The sequence below is a fragment of the Lissotriton vulgaris genome, chromosome 6 (genome assembly GCF_964263255.1).
Source record: "Lissotriton vulgaris chromosome 6, aLisVul1.2, whole genome shotgun sequence".
Lineage (NCBI taxonomy): Eukaryota > Metazoa > Chordata > Amphibia > Caudata > Salamandridae > Lissotriton > Lissotriton vulgaris.
In genome coordinates this window covers 1,198,490,008-1,198,507,425 of record NC_141694.1, presented here as the reverse complement: position 1 = coordinate 1,198,507,425, position 17,418 = coordinate 1,198,490,008, and positions in this window count along the sequence as shown.

The window sequence follows — 17,418 nt, the reverse complement described above, 5'->3', positions numbered from 1 at the left end:
AAACAACCTTTCATGCCACCAACATGTCACACCTGCAACGCAGATAGAGCCCTTCTTTAGACAACTCGCAAATGGGAGTTACATTCTAATAACGGATCACAGCTGTTGTGGCCTTGTGCCAGGGAATGCCTATCTCGTAAGCGTAACATCCATGGTCACTTGCTGTATGCAAGCATTGTTTCCAAACGGCCCTGGAGACTCCGAGACTCCTATATGGCCTCGTTTGAATGTCTCTTCTCTACGAATTGATACTTTAAGCAGAATGAAGTCTGTGCTTTTACAGACAACAGTGCCCATCACGTCATCAAAAGAGACGTATGATTTCCAAGTTGCAAGGACAGCCTCAGAGATACATGACCTTTTATCAACAAATTGCCCTGTGCATTTCACAGAAATACTTAGCCAAATTCTAAATATGTCGAATGCCGTAGGTATCTCGAACGTATTTAAGACCGTTTTTTCGGGACTGTTAACACCATTCAAAGCAATCGTGGGAATTATTCCTAATTTTGTCCATTCAGTCTTTGGCGGCATACCCCTGATTTTGGGACTTGTAGCAGGCATTTTATTTTTGACCCTCCTGCTCCGATATGGCAAGCCAAAACACAGACATGACTCCGGCAGGGATGGAAGAAACGATCCTAGAATTACGCTACCGGGACCGAATAACTAGAGTCCTTGGATTGGCCAGGCTGAGAGATCTGAACATGACCTGGTTTCTTTCATTCAGACCTATATGGCAGACCTACATCTTACCTGTGCTTCGATGTATGCTATGTGGAGAAGAATGCGTGTTAGACACCTGTCTTGCACTTCCATCAGCAGTACCAATGGATATCGATACTTTGCTAAGTCCTGTAACGGCTCATGCATTGTGTTGTCCCCAGCGGCTACCAATCCTGATGACGGCATTCGTGGAGACTCCTGTGCTACGACTAGGTGGTGACAGTGGAGCGAGAAATAAAAGCAACATCACCCAGGTATGACCTTCTGTGAGTATTGCTGATCCAGACACCGAAGATAGCAATCATTCTCACACCTGACAAGTAACTGCATTATCAAACTTGGTCGAACTGTCACCTGATTTTGTAGACCAATTTTTGAGAGCCTGTCTGATATGATGTTCTCCCCTGAACAGAAACAATGATTTTTTAAAAGCATTCCGACACACAGCGTTCCCATGAACTCTGAAGTCGGCCTTCAGTTTTGATCAACAAAAACTACTGAAAAGCGTTGGAACTCTATTCCCCCGTTCGCCATGAAAAGTTTTTTTTGGGGATTGAACATTTTTTCAAAATATTGACCTTTTTTCTGGCACAAATACTTTGCTTAAAGTAGAACTATTCATAAAGAACAGAACTTCTATTTTTAGTACATCTAGAGACAGAAAACTTTCCATCAGCCTCTAGCACATTTTACAACAAATGCATTTCTATGTGATGAAATAGTCTCGACCTTCTTTTCTGTACTCAGAGACATTTCATGTGTAATTCTTTCGCAAATCGTTCAACTGATTACCTATGCAATAATTTTGAATGATTTCTATGCTTAAAAGACGTACAGTACTATACTATCATGTATTTTAAATACGCCATTTCAAATGCAATATGTATTTTGTGGTGGGTAATGTTACACACGCATCTTATTGCTTTAGTTTTTAGTAATTTGATGGACATAAATTTGTGGAGTGGGTGTCGTGTTCTAATCTAGGACCCCGATCAATATGTGACCTTATGCCCCTATTCGGCTATAATCCATTCATACCCCTATAATGGCATAAACGATCAGAGCCATAGTTCAGCCATATTTCAAACATATTTCAGAAACTCGCCTCTGCAGCTCATTAACGTACATGACACAGCAGAAGCCACTATCTTAGATTCCTAGATTACACTCCGACAAGATAAAACTTCCAGCAACCTGGGAAATCCCCGCTTGCTTTGTTTTTATTAGTAAAAGAACTCTAATGAGCATTGGAAGAACGACTGCTTCCTAGTGACATCTTTATTGATGTCTTATGTCCAAAAACGTACGTCAAACAAGGCACCTTTCAGGTATAAATAATATCAGCATTGCCTTAAGCAAGCGCGACTACGATGGTGTGCTGAATACAGGAGCAGAACAGCGGTCCCTTGCAGAGCCCAGCAGATGCGAGAATCCCACGGACGCTGCCCCTCCTCCTCCTCTTTGATGCGCTGAGAAAGACGCTGTCTTTTCTCCTGCCGAGAAAATCCAGCCCCGGCGTTTCCAGCCTACCCTTGCGGGTGACTGGGATATCGAGTCCTGAGAGGAGATACCAGACCTCCAACATTCTATTCCAGAGGTATGGTGTTGACTAAACCCTTAGAGAGAATTCTTGAAGCAAACCTTGGCAAAACCAACTTAACTAAACGGCTACTTACTCCCTCCCAAGTATTAGGCTTAGGTCAGGTACACCGGGTTAGGCGTAGTTAGAAGCACCAGTTGAGGACGTTAGCCTAATGTATATATGAATGTATATATTTTACTCCTTTTAACTATCGTATGGCTTAGAAACCATATCGATGCTTTTACAGTATTATTTTGCAATACTCATTTTACTCTACGCACTTTATATAATAACAAGTCTTGCAATTGTGGCAATTCATTTCTCTTGCACGAGAAGAAAGACTGTTCAATAAATAATACCTTTTATTGAAAATGCCCTTCTCTCTATTCTCTGCATCTTGGTGAAAGTAATTCTTGCACGAACTGACTGAGTGAACTAACTGTCTATTGTTTCACACGACTCTAGAGATTGACTCTTATTCTAAGGAGCAAAGTTGTCATGTTTATGCGGTTGTTGGAAAACTGAATCCCTTCTTGGCTGTGCCAGGGAAGCTGATCACTTCCTTTTCAGTCAAGAAAGTTTCCAGTGACCTCTGAGCTAGTTGGTAACAAACCCAATTAAGTCTAACATAGTCAGTAGAGACCTGGAGGACCTCACTTCTACGTCTACACTGCTGTTTATGTTATTCCAATGCGCAGGGCCTACAGGGAAAATAGGAACTACACTACAAGATGGGCCATAGAGCAAAATGACAATTTAACAGGAAAGCATAAAATAAATCGTAAACAACATAGTGAAATAATTGTCAAATCTGTAGACAGGGGGGCTTGCGAAAGAGTACTGGTTGATGCAGGTAATGTTCACTCAGGAATAGCCATTTGGCATGTTTCTTGAAAGAAGCAGTGGAAGGATTGTCTCTGATCTCAGTAGGAAGAGTGTTCCAAATTCTAGGAGCAACAGCGGAGAAAGCCCAATTGTAAGTACTTTTCTTTTTGAATTTGGGAGGTTTCAAAAGTAGGATCAACGTACTCCTTAAGTTCGACAAGAACCAGAAAGTACACGCTTGTTCACCAAATAAGCCGGAGTGTTGTAATGCAATGGCTTTATGCATTAGGCAACCTATCTTAAAACGTATCCTAGCTTCAATAGACAGCCAATTAAGTTGCATAAGGTCTGGTGTAATGTGAACCTGTTTTATGGAGCCTGTGATGAGCCTGGCTGATGCGTTGAGAGTGGGTCTGAGTGGGGACAAGCTCATTATAGGAAGCCCAGCAGGGGTCACTAGACCATATTACAGTCATGAGATCATCAGGGAATGTGCTGCAGGTTGTATGTCTTACAGCGGAAGGAAAGGCTTGATTTTCTTAAGGGTGTTAATTTGAAAGTTGGCTCCCCTAATAGTAGCACTGATGTGAGCTTGCGTATTTGGATATTTGTCCAAGGTAATACCTAACAATTTAGCGGAGTCAACCACATGAGGGATGCAGTTAAGAGCTGTGATTTGTGTAAGCCAGTCCAGGGTAGGTGCAGAATGGTAGGGGGGCAATCAGCAGGAATTCAGTTTTGAGAGTATTATGCAAAAGATGGTTCAGGCCTAACCATTGTTGAGTTTGTGAGAGCCTCATTTAGAGTTTTTATGTCACCTGGAGTGTAGATATTCAAGTATAGTTGCCTGTCATCCGCGTACATGTGGTAATGACTGTTCCAATGGTTTCAGAATGTAAGTGGTTCAATAAAATAGTTGAAGAGAGTGGGCAAGAGTGCGGATCCTTGAGGCACTCCACTCATGACAGGGGAACTGGTTGCAAGGGAATGGTTAACTTTGATCCTTTGTGTGCTGCTATGTAAGAAAGAGGCAAACTACTTTAGGACCAGGCCAGAGAGACCGATCCTATGTTGAAGAAGATTAATCAAGGTTTCATGTTTGATAGTGTCAAATGCTGAGGACAGGTCAAGAAGGATGAGAAGACAAGGGACATTTTGATCAAGGGATCTCAGGGCGTCATCCACTATGTGAGTTACTGCAGTTTCAGTATTGTGCCCTGCTCTGAAACCCGACTGGTAGAGGTCAAGGAGTTGAAATTTCTCTGCATGTTTGAAGAGCTGCTTGTGGATGCATTTTTCGAGCAATTTGGCTAGAGTCATGATGCTGGTGATAGGCCGGGAGTTGTTAGGATCAGATAAATCAGTGTTGGGCTTCTTAGGGATGGGAATGATTTGCGCAAATTTGAGGCAATCAGGGATCCTCCCCTGCAGGAGAAACTCATGAATGATCCTGGACCAAAGAGGCAGAGTGGCCAAATTGAGATCTTTAAAATATTTAGCAGGAAGTGGATCGCTGAAGTGATTGGAAGGTTTTAGTGATGCCATATCGTAGAGCAGCTCCGTGATATCTGGCAGGATAAAGGAATTCCAAGAGGTGTCTTTTTGGGAGAACAACAAAAGAGTAAGGATACTGCAGAGGGAACCACAAGCTCTGCTGATGATGCGGTGTGGTTCAGATGTGGCAAAATGGGAGTGTCAGGTTGCAGCTCCAGTTCAATTTTCCTATTTTTTTCAGAGAAGTCCACGGAGAAGTCCTTTCCATTAGGAAGCGGAGTCAAGGTAAACAAGGTTTTTGATGATTTCAAAGAGCTTCTTGGATCTATTTTTAGCTCCGTCCAGCTGAGCCCTGAAATGGTCAGTTTTAGCAATGCGGATTTGTTTGTTGTAGGTACTTCTCATTTTCCTTAGCTGAAAGAGGCTTTTGGTGGAGGGCGTTTTTCTCCAGAGCCTGTCTGAGACCGTAAATTTATGACGGAAATCGTTTAGGGCACCATTAAACCAAAGTTTGGATTGTTTGAATGGCATCCTTTTGAGTTGCTGCGGCAGAATAGTTTCAAAAATATTAGCCGTAGTGCTAATGTAGTGATCAGAAAGATCGTTAAGGTTAGTCATGTTAGGGGGAGGCTGAAGCCTATTCTTGGTGATGGAAGTTACAGCACTGATGTTGATGGCTCTCATTTGCGAGTCAGTTGTTTAACTTTAAACGGTTGTCCCTGTCTGCACGTGACCTTTTCCAGTATGTGGAAGGAAATTTGATGATGATCCGACCAGTCACATGGTAGGATGTCACCCAGTTACATCATATTGTCTTTAGCAATAATGAGGTCAAGGGGGTGCCTTTGTTGTGGGTAGGTACAGACCTGATAGAAGTTGAGATCGAAGAGGAAAGCCTTAAAGGACCTGACTAAAAGATCATTGGTGTCATTCCAATGGAGGTTAAAGTCTCAGAGGAAGATATGGTATAATTGATTGAACACAAGCTAATGACCTCCCTGATTTGTTCAATGAAGGGCAGATAATCACCCGATGGATGATAAATCGTGTGAAGCACACAGACAATCTGGCCCTTATTCAAAATTTCAGTAACTAGTTGCTCACAGGAAGATAGCAAGGCATTTTGAGATTGCTTTATAGTTAGGCTGGAGCGATAAATACAGGCAATGCCCCCCTCCCCCTGGTTTGACAGGACAATCGCAAATGATAATACCATAATCAGGTGGGATTAAGATGTCGAGAACAGGGGAGGATTGGATGTGAGGGTAGGTGTTAGACCCTTCATCATAAGAGGTAGTTATTTGGAGTACGTTTTCCTTTTTAACCGATCTGAGGTTGATCTTGGGTTCCCTGTCAGGATCAAAGGAAATAGCAGGGATGTTGACAGAGGAGTTAGAGGCGGCCAAAACCCTGCAACACTGTATGAGAATACATGAGCGCGGGTGTCCTCAGCCGACAACTGAGGCTGAAACCTACAAGGCCTGGAGCAATGGTTAGGGAGAGGCCTAGAACTCCAACTGGAACTAAGTGGGTAGCGGATAAAGGACTGTTCGTCCTTATCACTGAAGACTCTTGGTGGATTGTGTTGATCGTTCCCAGGTGACGGATGTTTATTCCAGACCATCTCCATCTTCATGGAGAATAGTAAAAGGGTCTGCATAATCTCTTTGACAGTCAGGAGATCCTGCTTAAGGTCAGCAAACTTCTCTTCAAGGTTAGGTCTGTTACTGCACTCCTCAGCTGCCCCAGAGTGACATAATGGGCATGACCCCGATGTGTGAGGGGTATTGGATGGTACAGTAAGTCCCTTACCAATGTTACAGGGGGAGACAGAGTCCCGCATGAGAGTAATCTTGCCATCAAACAAGTAAGGAGTATTGGCATGAAGTGGAGTAAGATATGATGCAAGGAGGTGCTGCGCCGAACCTAGCATGGGCTTAGTAGCAGGCACGTTGGATTTAATACAGGCGATAGAAGATGTGCAGGAGGCAGAGGCAGGTGGGAATGGGTTACGCGGAGAAGTACTGAAGCTGGCCACTAGATCCAGAGCGCCTGCGGTGATAGTACCTGAATCTAGTGATAGATTAACAGGGTTATCATGGTTAGTAGTGCTGGGGGTGTGATGCACACCCCTCAAAGTGTTGGATCAGCATGAGGGTAAAGAGGTAGACATGAAATTAGACGTCAGGAGTGGGAAAGGAGGAGAATTACTGGGGGCAGCCACTAGTTGGAGGGCCATCGGATTGGTATCACTGAAACCCAAGGAAGGAATAACCGATATGTCTGTGATAGTAGTGTGGGTGCTATACATATCCTCTGTGTAACGGAGCGGTACATAGAGGAAAATATGTGGATGCAGAATTGGGGGAAGAAGAGGAGTAAGGTACAGAAGGTGCCGATATTCTTGTAGAAGTAGACCTCAGCAAGGCCTACCAGTAGGTGTTTGCCCTTCTCTGCACACAAGTCTCAGACAAGCAAATGGAAGCTGGCACGGAAACTGAAATGTCAAGAAAACAATTTATTAAACCTCATGAGGTGGAACTACACTCACACAACACCCTTCAGCAGTGTATAAAGTAGCACAAGAAGTAGAAGAACCATTGGTCTTTTATACCCACACAGGAGCTCAAAAGGAGGCGGTGCAAGTTCACATAGGAAGAGTTATATACATAGATGGTCATACAGAGAATGTACAGTCAACAAAAAGGGAGGAGCCAACAGTTGCTGACTTTAGTAAAACATCCTGACAGTAAAAAACCTAAGCAGGTGCATGGGCAGATACAGACTCTTCTGAGCATGTGCAGAGTAGCAGGGAATAAGTATAGCCAGTTCTTGAGCAAAGCACAAGGGCAAGCAACAGCAAAGCTGGAAGGAGCACATGGCGAGCACATGATCAGACAAGATGGCTGCCAAAAACAAGATGGCTTCAGCCAAATGCTAACGGTGATGTCTGCCAAATTTCCACATTGTGGGTAGGTACATAGGTAAGGCTTGGGAAGCTGAATTGTAGGAAGAAGAGGTGTAAGGCACAGAGGGTGAAGATATTGAGGGGAGACTGTTATGGTGGATAGTAGCCAAGATGGAGTTATTAAGCGTGCTTTCAATCATCAAAAAGATACTGTCAAAGCCTTTGAGTTTCCATTTAGAGACTTGAATAAGAATGTTTCCATTATTGTATAAGGAAAAGCGTAGTGTGGTTAAGCGGAAGTCGTAAGGTGTTATGGTCAGTTGTTTGGTTCGTAGGGCAGAAGTTACAGTGTTTTTTCACTGGGCTCCTCTGTTGCTGCAGAAAATGAGGTCTGTCACCACAGAGCCCTTAGTGGAAATTAATGTGTCAGAGATAAGCATTTCTAGGCATCGTTTGAGGAGATTGTGTGTGAAGGTCTTTTGCGCTCTCAACAATAGGTTGGTAGGGTCGATGATTTTACAAGCATTCCGACCTACCTGAGCAAGGAGGTCAGAGGAGCGAGAGTTGCATTGAGATATGATGTGGGTAGGGAACAGAAATAGGAGGAGAAATAGTGGAAGAGATCCCTAGTAATAGAGGTGTAAATTAGTCCAAAGGAGAGCAATTAGCAATAGAGGAGATTGCTAATTGCAAAGGAGAGCACTCTGAGGTGTACAGAGGGGGCATATCCTTCAAGAGGAGAGCACTTATAAATAGATGAGGTAAAATAGTCAGATTAAAGGAGAGCACTTAGCGGTGTACAAAGGGGCGGAATTGCAGTTCACACTCCCCTTCCTAGCTGTGAGTTAGAAAAGGAGGAAAAGTAGTCCAATAAGAGGAGAGTACAGTGTGGAAGAGATCTCCCTCCTTGCCCTAACTATGTGTTAGGCAGACGATCCAAACATCGGAAAAGCAAACTGCTCTAGAACAGACCACCGTAGTGAAGGCAGAATTAGGATAAACCAGGAAAGGATTACGATAAAACAGCAAGGCATCAATGTAAAAAGGGAGCTTGTGTGAAACCCAGGAAGCTCATAGATTATGAAGTGGGAAGCTGGCACCTTTCCAAGATGGCTGGCCCCATTGACAACAGAGTTTGAGGGCCACCGATGTAGTCTTAGTCCTATTTTTGTTCAAACGGACATATGCCTTTGTTTATTTCCATAACCTCTAGAGGCCATCTTGACAAATGTCTTAGTGGGGACCAGGGAAATGTGGGGCATGCAGAGGGACCCCCAAAATGGAGGTTAATAGGTCAGGCTGAGGGGCCCCTAAAATGGAGGAGGTCACCCCCGCAAAATTATCCAGGCAAAGTGCACAGCTACAAACCCCTGAGTCCCTTCCATTGATGGAGCTCCAGCCATACTGTGAGATGCCCCATGCAGATCAAAAAGGGGGGGCATCCAAGACTCAGGCCTCCGGTGCACCTGTAGAGGCACGACGGGCCAAAGAGATCAGTCCTGCAATGCAGGCCAGGACAGGGTAACCCCAGAAGGAGACCCCAGGAGGAACACAGTTTGCGGCTCAGAAGGCAAAACCCATGCTCCTCCGCTCACAGCCATTCAGCTGGGTGGGATATTGATTGCATCGCCAGAGGCGGATCCCAGACTGCTCCGATCGCAGCCATCACACTCTGAGCAATTCCGCAGTCCCAAGCCCCCCAGAGAGAACTAATGTCCTCAAACTCCCCGCCTAACCTACCCGCAGTCACTTCCCAGAGAGTGGGTCAGGAGGAGGGAGGAGGCAGCCCGTTAGGACCATTCCGACGCTAGATGCCAATCACCAGTTTGAGACAGCACCACAGGCTCTCCCTCCTCCACCGTCCAGTCGCCTCCGCAATCATCAGGCTGGGCCGAAGGCAGCAACATCTGGTCCCTCCACCACTGGCCGGACATCTCCTCACTCACAATGCTGGGCCAAAGGGAGCATCACACCGTACAACTGCTGGGGCAGACTGTGCGTCGGACGTGAGATCCTCCGCAAGCCCACTTCCTGTCAGGAGCAACAGTGATGTGACCTTAGCCGTAGGTGCTGGGCACCCATTCTGAAGGTCACTTCATCATCTGTTCACTGCATCGGGGGTGCATCAAGACGATGAAGGGATAGATACCCAGGGCAGAAACAGACCCAGTGGATTGGTGTTGGAATATCTTGGATGGAGAGGTCGACACTGATGGGCGGGATGCAGCATTTTTCCAAAGGAGAAGCTGTTACATACTTTTAGCCGTGAGTAGAAAAAGTTTTGCTGGGCTAATAACGATTAGCATATATTACTTATTAAGCTGATATGTTTTTAGTTGGTGGATGGAGGGTATAAGGCAGGATATTTAAAGATTAATTATCCCAACCCTCGCAGCTTCCTTTTGGGGCTCCAGCTCAGCAGCAGACACCGATCTTGAAACTGAGAACTTCTTGACAATATCCTGGGCATTATGGAACTCACTACCACCATCCCTTCAAGATTAACCAAGGTTCAGGCAGATGCTGAAGATCTTTTAGTTTATCTCTCTCCATCTGCAAACTGAATTTATCTCCTCGCTCATGCATCTTGAGTGTACGATTTGCATGAATGCCCTTTCCTCCTCCCCATCTATCCTCCTGAGTGCTTTGAAGTGGTTATTGCTAACAGCATGAGCTGTGTACAAGTAACAGACACACATTACTATAAATACATGATATTTCCATGGATATACTAAGGGGCATATTCTCAAGGACTTATCGCTGAGTTAGCTGCACTTTATCGCAGCCAAAGTGGCAAAGTGGCAATAAATGTATCGCCCTATTCATAAGCTGGTGCTAACATCCTATATCACCATTTTTCCTGCAAAAGCAGCTGCTAAAAACATTGTCACAGATGACATCAGCAACTAATGCTAATGACATGCAGAGTAGGTGTTCCCGTACAAAAAGCTGTGACAACACCACTTCGCAACATTCTCAACGAGCAGCCAGATCGGTTATAAGATCCCAAAACAAGCAACAAGGCGCGTTAGCAGCAGGGATTTAGCACCTGCTCTTACCTGGTGAAAAGTCGGATGACAACCTGCGCCATAAAAGGGAGCTCAGCCCAGAGCCACACCTGAAGAACAAAGGATGCCATGGAGCTACTGATCATGCAGCTCGGACACCCAAGAGGGCCACAGCACCCATCGCCACCACCCCCAGGAACCCCCCCCCCCCCTCGGACAAAGATATTTGACATCAACTTTACAAAATCAGGAACAAAACAATTTGCCTGATGTTGCACAATTAAAACAATTAACATTCATGTGTGGTCAGAAAAAGGATAATCATTCATTCATCTTTAAATTTCCCAAAAAATCCTTTTATTCAAATTAAACTCAAAACAACTATTTGGAAGAGTCATGGCTGGTCTTCTCTGGACAATCTGTAAGTCACAGCCTGCAAGACAAAATTTAAGATAAGAAGGTGCACCATGCGCTCATCAAAGGACAGAGAGAGAGAGAGAAAGAAAGGGAGAGAGGGTGAAAGGAAGAGAGGGAGCGAGAGAGAGAAAGAGAGGGAAAGATCGAGAAAGAGAGAGAGAAAGAGAAAGACAGAGAAAGAGAGAGAGAGAGAGAAAGAAAAAGTAAGAGAGAGAAAGAGAGGCAGAGAGAGAGAGAGTGAAAGGAAGAGAGGGAGGGAGAGATAGACAGAGAGAGAAAGAGAGGGAAAGAGAGACAGTGAAAGGAAGAGAGAGAGAGAGAAAGAGAAAGACAGTGAAAGGAAGAGAGGAAGAGGGAGAGAGAGAGAGAGAGAGAGTGCCGACACTGTGTACCCAGGCCTCACTGCTCACCTGCTGCCACCAGTGTGTCTCCAACCACGTGCTGGTACACACTGCAGTCCACCAGGTCCCTTATCTGAAACAGAGTCCAGATTTATGAATAGCAGAGTTCATATAATTTCACACGCCATCATTGCTTGCTCGCCCCTGCACACACAGGCTGCTACCCCCCAGCCCCTCCCCTCACCCAGCAGTAATTGCCCACCCCTGTGCACCCAGGCCTTACTGCTCACCTTCTGCCACCAACGTGTCTCCAAGAGGGCCCACCACGTGCCGGTGCAAGCTCCAAGCCCGGGGCCACGACCTTGGCAGCCTCCACATCATGCAGCCCCGCACCGCGGGCCACCAGGTCACACATGTGATTCTGTGTCTTGATTTCGCAATGGCAGAGATCATATCAGTGCACATGGCATCATTCCAGGCTGCACACCCACTCAGCTCTTTAGGTGCCACTAACTCTGTGAACCGCGAGGCGGTAGGCCTGCACTGCCCGCTGGCTCAGGCCTACGCTGCGGTCTAGCAGGGGTCACACAAATACTTACCAGTCCGGCCCGCCAGGACGGCACATCATCGTAGGCTGCACACCTGCTCAGCACTTAAGGTGCCCCTACCTCAGTACACCGAAAGTCACCGTCCGGTGGCGGTAGGCCGGTGCCGGCCGCAGTGTATCCGTGCCACCAACTCAGTGCAAAACAAGTCATGGATCCTTTATGATTAAGTATCGTGGTGCGGACACCATCATGTCACCTCTGGCAGTGGGAATGTGATGTGGTAGGGCTCCAGGCCCTCATGCATAAATATTAACTACACAGATACACTCAGATAGAAAGTGGAAATGGCGTCAAGCACGTGCGCCCAGCTCTTTTTATTGGCAGGGTCACATGTCCTGTGACGCCTGTGTGGAGGGGTGTGGCATGGGTGTAAACCAGCCTTCAGGGAGTGGCTGTGGCATGCTGACAACTAGACCTGTGATCAGCAGGTCACTACAGGGAAGACCTGGGACATATAGCATTGTCCCCCCACCCTGTAAGTGTCAGCGGAGTAGGCTGGCCTGGGGTGTGCCAGTCCAACGGGCGTGGTTCCGTCCTCGGCTGGACAAGGAAGTAACTAATGCGTGTGTCTCTGTTGTAGTGTCGGCGCCACCCAGACCGCAATTGGTAATGTTGCACCCTGTGACTCAAGCCCCACAACATGAGCAACATGGACGTAAGGAGGAATCACTGAGCCTACATTCATCCATACTTCCACACCTGAATGATCATAGACATGACACATCTGTGTGAATATGAAAGTTTAATGCACATTCAGTGGAGTGTTGTAGCTGGAGCAGTACAGGGCCATGCAAACCCCACTTTACATTGTTGGCCTGTGGAGGGCCAACCAGAGTCCTTTAGAGAATGACATGTTCATAGGAAGAGTTCAGTCGTAGTCTGAATGCTGTGTCATTGGTAACCAAACAGGATATGGCAGTCCATGACAAGGTCCAAGGTGAGTGACGTATCATGGGACAGTCGAAGGTGATGATGCAGAGGGCAGAAACAAGCAGAATCAGGCCATATGGCGGAGATGAATGCTACTGCTTCCTTCTTACCAGTAAGGCAGATTCATCCACATCTTTGTCTCCTATGCTGTTTCATGTGCCTCACATGTGGGTGGTGGTGTTCTGTCTCCAGCCCTGTATGGCGGTGACTCCTCACGGGAAGAAGGTGGTGTGTCTGCTGCACTGTGTGGCACTGACACTTCATGGGGCAGAGATGTGGATAGAGTGGTAGCAGCAGCATTCATCCGCACCCGGCCTTGTGGCAGCAATGCCATGAGCAGGGCCTGCAGGGCATGTAAGAACTCAGCTAACTTTCACTGGTGTGCAACTGTGGCAGCCGCTCTATCCACCTGCGTCCGCTGCATGTTCTCCATGATCCTCCGCATGTTTCCCAACTCCCAGGTGACATCGCTAGAGCCACTCTGACTAGACAGTTGTTCTTGTCTCTGAGTCAGGACTCCAGTGATGTCAGGCAGATGGAGAGCATGGGGCGGACTGTGGGTGTCTGTTAGGGACTGTGAGTGGTCCCTGATGGCACTTAGACACCCAGGCATGGCATCTAGTTTGGATGCCATGCGGTCGAACGCCACTGCACCTGTTCAGCCATTTTCTCCTGGCACCCCAACATATGGTGCTGGAAGGCTTTATTTCGTTTTTGGTGGGTCCTGGGAGGCAGCCGTAGTGGTGGGTGCTGCCTGCTGCCTGCTGCCTGCTGCCTGCTGCCTGCTGCCTGCTGTGTTGTCTGTGCAGGGGGTGGGGTCTCCTTGATGTAGCTGGGCTGCCCTGCTCCTGGAGGTGGGTTGATGTGGCTGTCAATGAACTCTTGGAGGATGTCGGTGTTGAAGGTGTGGAGGTCCTCTTCGTCATCAGGGAAGAAAGGTTAGGTCTGCTCTGCAGGAGGTGCTGGTTTTACCTCTGCAATGTGAAGGGGAGATACAGTTTAACATTGTGTTCACATGTATGTTGATGCATTGTACATGTTTACATACAGACTGCATGACATGGTACGTTGTGACTGTTTGGGAGGAGCTGCCTATTTGATGCGGGACAGTGGACATTTCGACATCATCACAGATGTGTGTTGGTACTTGTACATTATCAACTCACATTTCCCTGCTATGCCAAATGTGATTGGCCCATTTCTACACACAAGCAGCACCAGTTGTGTCCTCTGTTGTGTTCTGTTGTGAATGTGTTGCGGTTTGTAACACATTATTGTCAAAGTTGATGTGCTTTGCATGTTATGTGTGTGTTCTGCATTTTGGAAGAGTCACCCCTGCAGCTCTGATTTTGCTGCCCCTTATCCCTTTCATGTGGTGTGCCTTTGACTTCTGTGCTTATGCAGTGCTGAGATGTTGCAGACTTCGGTACATTGGGCTCTTGGTGGGAGTTGGGAGTCTGGGGCAGGGTTTGTCCGCAGATGTGTTTTTGACATCAGGGGTTGTTTGTGCACGTGGATGTGCACCTCCATTGTGCTTCGCAGTTGTTTTGGTTTTGTTTGTATTTTCTTTTCCTACTTTTATAGTGATTCTCCCCGCCTGACGGGTGTGAAGTGCAGGCTTGGCAAAGATTATCGCTGATTTTTTTATCGCAGTTGGGCCTATTGCAACTTTTTTCACGTTGGGGTTTACATATTTATCAACGTCCCGTTGACTTTATCGCAGACATTTGACGCGTTATTTGGAAAATATTTCATGTTACCGCTGTGTTGTGAATAGGATGTTAACACTGAGTTGCTTTTCCGCAATAGACGGCGATATGAAACATTGCATTAACCGATTTTGTTGATGATTATCGCACGTTCTTGAGAATATCCCCCAAGAGTGCAACATTAATGAAATTCTACAGGACAGTCTTTGTGTAATGATAGACTATGCAAATAAAAAGAAAGTACGCATGTGACCATTACAAACTGTTATGCATACATTCTTACTTCCAAAAGAAAATAGATCTTAAGTATATTTCACTAAAAATATTTGAAATAAAAGTAAATAGGAATGATTTGATGTGTTACTTTACTCCATGTACGGGCTCAGAGAGCTATGCATCACAACGCACAAAACAGTATTTGACAGCGATAGTGGTCTGCCACTTAAGAGAGGAGACGTTTTCATACTTACAGAACTAATCCACTTTAATCAGCAATGTGCTCACTAGTGGGCAATATCATGTAATCTAATGCTAACTGATGAATGATGGGTAAATGGGCTTTTGCGAGGTAAGCTCTCCCACCCCATTGAGTGGTGATAATGAATTTAAATTAAATCATCCAATTATGTATTTATTTCTCATTCATCGGGCCTCATGGGCTGCCTCCATCCTTTTCTCTCAGGGAACCTATATGCAGTTTCCTTGTACTTGCTTATTTCCCTGTCTCTGAACATAGTTTTGCAACTCTGTTTCTGTCTCTCAATCACTAACGTTCACTACCTTCATTCCTTTCGTTCTGCCTGTTTCTTCTCCGTCTCTGTTTCCCGTTTTCCTATCTTCTGCTCTCTAGTTATCTGTCTTATTTCTGTATCACCATCCGCCCCTTCTCTCAATACCTTTATTATACCAGTTCTTTTGCTATTCCTTCATGTCCCATCCTTTTCCTCTCTATCCTTAAAGTGCACCACGTTCCTGATATGTGATGCTCTCACGTTCTCTTTAAGATAATTATTCTCATTCTCCCCCCTCTCTAAGCACTATTTGTCTTCTTTTCTTCACCCCTTTCCTCATCGTCAGTACTTCTTTACCCCCTCATCTTTGTACGTCTAACATTTAATTTCCACATCTCTATTTTCCCTCTTTCCTTACTCTTTTTCTCCACCTGTCCTGCTCTCGCTCCCTCTCTTGCTCTTGTTTTAGTCCTTAATTTTCTTCTTTCTAAACCTGCCCTGTTTTTTATATTTTTCGTCACTGGTTTTCCATATTGAATGCCCCTCTCTCCGGCTCCAGATCCCCACCAATCTTAGGGTTTGCCACCATTTAGCTGAGTTTGCAATGTAAGCTTTAGGAATGATATTAAAGAGTATTACGCAAACCTGACAGAGCCAGCAGTACATCTAGTTCATGCTTGGGTGGATGAAAGTAGCGTTCAATCTCTTCATGTGCACATTTTACATTAAAATATCGCACTTCTTACAAATATTTTCATCAAAAAGACAAATCCATTTTACGCAAAGTTCGTGTTGTAAATTTCTTCACCGAGATAATGCCCCCCAAAAGTGGGAAGTTGTATAGGTATCAAACTAACACACAACCAGCTGAACACCATTTAAATTAGGCTATTCAAAAGCCAAAACTATTGGATTTTATCAATGCTTGGTTGCAGGTGCCCCGAATTGGCTATTTTGTTATTCTCTTTGTAATTCAAAAATCCTTGACACGCTGTGCTAAAAAGCATCTTACTACATGATGTGACTTTGTTCATTGTTCTTTTTAACAATAAAGACACTGAGCCTGATGCACATCGGAATTTACATTTGCAAAGCCAGTGCAACTGACTGTAAATGTAAAGACAAATTTTGCAATGAACCAAAAGTGTATTGCTATAATTTCTGTAATTAATATTTTGAATTCAAAATGCATACATCGCAAATCTATGTGAGTCACAAGAGAAAGTGGGCGGCCAAAAGAAGCTCTTCCTTGCCTGTTATTAACAATGGGATTCTCCAATTCAAGACAATTGTACTTGTCCTGTTAAGCATAGAGGGGCATCTTTACCAATATGTCGTGCATCCCATCAGGTCCCCTTGCTGAGTTTCATGACAGGGAAAGGGCAGGAATGAGCTGTATTTAACATACTCTGGTGCATTCCTGCCTTTTGGCAGCCCTTGCGCACAATGCGATGTCTAGCAAGCACTCTTGCCCCATGATGCAAGAGTGCTTGCTAGACTTTTGCATCATGAGACAATTTCCCTCTTTTTCTGTGTGCTGCAGAATGTAACACACATAGAAAGAGGTAGAAACTAGAGAAATACACATATTTCTCCTCTTTATGCCTCACCTGGGGAGGTTTAGCAGGTTTGATGCATTCCTAGGTCTACCACTTATGGTACACCTGAGAATGCATGAAAATCCATGATTTTTGCATGGGAACACCCATGCACCAACCATGGAATGCCTCCCCGGGGCAGAGTAATGCAAATCAGCGATTTGCGCTGTGTCGCAATACTCTGGATTGATCAAACCACTCAGGGCCACGCAAGACGGCCTTGCATGGCTTGATAAATCACATATAGGCGGTTCCTTGTGCATGCACCCTGTTATGTGGTGCAAAAGTGATGCAACCCTTTCATAAATATGGCCCACAATGATCAGCATTTGCTGAGGGCTGGTTAAACTATTTGCAAAGAGTAACCTGTCAAAATGTGACAGTTTAAATTGTGCATGTTTGTGCCGGCTGCAGGATTTTGGAAATGCAAATAGTGGTACCATGGGCCGTGCATGCTCTCTCTGATGTCGCATTCAGAAAGTGCGACTGTTTGTGGCATTGTGGCTCCTGTCTCCTCAGTGGACAGGGGTCACAATGCATG